The sequence below is a fragment of the Dysidea avara genome, chromosome 8, assembly GCF_963678975.1.
Source record: "Dysidea avara chromosome 8, odDysAvar1.4, whole genome shotgun sequence".
NCBI classification, from domain to species: Eukaryota; Metazoa; Porifera; class Demospongiae; order Dictyoceratida; family Dysideidae; genus Dysidea; species Dysidea avara.
The window spans coordinates 27,132,321-27,135,387 of record NC_089279.1 but is presented as its reverse complement, the minus strand read 5'-3'; the positions used below and the strand labels follow the sequence as shown (position 1 = coordinate 27,135,387).

General features: G+C 36.4%; 1 long non-coding RNA gene across 1 annotated transcript; it reads right to left on the bottom strand.

The window, feature by feature from the left end:
* Window positions 1–230: 230 nt before the first annotated feature.
* On the bottom strand, window positions 231–2,540 carry LOC136263541 (uncharacterized). Its single transcript, XR_010704687.1, has 2 exons — window positions 2,469–2,540; window positions 231–498 (listed from the first exon to the last, which is right to left on the bottom strand). It is a non-coding gene; the product is annotated as an uncharacterized lncRNA (long non-coding RNA).
* Between the last annotated feature and the right edge of the window lie 527 nt (window positions 2,541–3,067).

The window sequence follows — 3,067 nt, the reverse complement described above, 5'->3', positions numbered from 1 at the left end:
GGTTCACTTATATGTCAATGAAAGTATGAAATTTTTATAAACAGTTCATATTTAATTAATACTTGGAAAGTACTGCTTCTACTTTTTGCTACCCTGTCAGTACTCAGCAGCAGGCTGCTACAATTTTCAAAGTCAATGGCAATAAATCATCACAGTTTTTTTCCAGTTTTAAGAGTCAACAATTTGTAAACACCTCAGAACATGAGACATATTGTGTGTAAATCAACAGCTGTAATTTCAAACAGCTATAGTGTATTTTTTTACATCTGTACAGCAAACTGAAAAACACACATGTGCATTGTGTGATGTCACTAAAGTCTAGCCTCACTATATTATGTTTTTTTGTTTTCTTTCCTTTTTAGTTGTCTCCTGGTATACACTCACAAACTTGATGTGGACTTCTGACAAATCACAAAAGAAACCCAAAACAGTACGTTTCTGAGCTCTGACTGTGGATCATCGATAGCGAGTTGATGAGCAACTGCATACTAGGTAGACCTACATATGAAGCAAATACAGTGGAGTAGAATCCTACACTGACACTGCACCGTTTAGTAATATGCTTAATTCTTTGTTCCACTACTTGAGAAACTTTGGCAGTGGTGAAATTGATTGTCACCAAAGATCTGCTGTAGTGATTTCAATGGTTGCATACTTCATACTATTTAATTAATAAAAGGTTAAACATGTTAATGTTTAATATCAGTACAAAATACATAAGTACTGAACACATGTGTAACTCAGTAGCTGCCAAGCACAGATAAGATGTGCTTTATTACAAAAGGCCATCTAAGAATAGATGTAGGGGTGCTCGAACACTTTCTTTTTACTGTGTAGTAACTACAATAGGAAGGTACTGCTATAGAAGCTACAGGTGCACTTGTATTTTATAAACACTAATATCTTTTAAACATTAATGTGCTTGTGCCAATTATGTTGGCATGATTGTATATTAACAGGCTAGCAAAAGCATCAAGTATTATGCCCGCAAATAATACAAGATTTTAAAGCAATGTGAATGTAAGAAATACGTGCAGCAAAACATGAACACACTATGCATAATGCTGCATTTCATATCAAATGCACAGTACTCTTATTTTTACAGTTTTTGGCTGATTTGATATACTCTAATAGAGCGGTCGCTTACTCTAATACAGCAGTCACAATTCTAATAAAACAGTCAGCTCTCAAGCACATTATTTAATTGCATGTGATAAGGCATTTAGAATGTAACAATATCCTCTCAACCAATCAGTTTGGTTTCCACCAAAAACATTCTGCTGATCTTCAACTACTATTAACTGTCCATGACTTAGCATCCAGTTTAAATGACAGCACAAACTGATTGCATACTGCTGGATTTCAGCAAGGCATTCGACAAGGTTTCCCACAAACTCTTACTGTTAAAGTTAAGGTACTATGGAATTACCAGAGAGACAATTAACTGTATTTGGTCTTTTTTAGCCAACCGTAAATAGTAAGTTTTTTGAGATGGTTTCATTTCAGAAGCTGTCAACGTTACCAGTGGAGTACCTCAGTGCTCTGTATTGGGCCCCTTACTGTTCTTGTTTTTATAAATGACTTTCCCAGCTGTATTAAATCTACTTGTCACCTAATTTGCAGATGACTGTCTGTTGTAACGTATTAAGATATGTACAGATAGGTATCTTTGGAATAAGAAGGCCAATAGCTAGCTAGCATTCACAGTACATTAGTCATCTTGCATACTGTACGCAAGGAAATTTTGACATAGAAAAATTTAACAAAATTGACCAATCAATTAAATTCATCAAACTTAAGTTCATCAAATGTCTTTAAAAATACAGGTTTTGTCTATAATTTTTTGATTTCGACAACATTTTATTCATCAACTCTGCTGAAATGTGAATTCGTCAAATTTTTCTTGCATCAAAATTTCCTTGCGTATGGTACAGCAGTGTAGGTAAAGTACACGAAGTGATGCATACACATTTTTAAGTTGACATATAGAAGTGTAAAAACAAAATACAAGAATGGGGTATGGTATCAATGAGACAGCAACTCATTTACAGCCATATACATATAGTGCATTTTTGAGCTATGTTTTGACAATTATATGTTAGGTGGTTATTCACTTGGGTCAGTCAAGCCCATGAAACAACTAATTTAAATTGCCATGTAATAATACTACATGTAAATGGGTAGTGTCAAGACCAGTATAAACCAAGATTTGAACTGTACTAGATCCCTTCTTCTCCCTACCGAATTGGTCTGGCCACACAAGGCAACCCAACATACACCACGCATGCACAAATTAAAGTATGTAGCTGTCATTGTGCACAAATCCTGTATGCTATAGAGTCTCTAGACCCTCGTTCACGTGAGAGTCTGTCTCTGCCAGACTGAGTTCTGTCACTGGAACATTGAAAAGCGAAAAACGTACAGTGTACATGCTGTCACATTTACAGCTTTAGAGGCTAACCCCATACCTCTTATCCTCACAGATGAGTTCCTTCCTCTCAGTCCAACTCGTCGCCAACACAGCAACATTAACCTTAACAGATTATGATTATGATTATGATTATGATTAGATACTGGAGAGACAGCACTCAGTGCTGGTTACATCCAGGAGGGGGGGGACCCTCAAAACAAAAAGGGGGTTAATTACAACAAATCTAGTCCAAAAATACAATTATTAAACTGTTCTAGTGACTCTGTATCGATGATGTGATTAGGGAGGTTATTCCATTGCTTGATAGTCCCTGGAAAGTAACTCTGTTGGTAAGCAAGTGTTCTAGTTGGAGGAATTATATATCTGTATTGGTGATGCAATCTAGTTGGATATGAAGTAGGCTTGAAATACTCAGGGAGCTGGATAGATGGCAAAGCGTGATGTAATACTCTATATAGTAAGTTCAAACGATCAATACATCTTCTGCTCTGTAGGCTCTTCCAATGCAGTTGATCCAACAGGTAAGTGACACTACTCATTGGATTGTAATCCGATGCTACCCATCTTGCAGCACGACGTTGTACCTTCTCTAAAGTATTAATTAAGTATAGCTGGTGAGGGTCCCAGACACAGTGG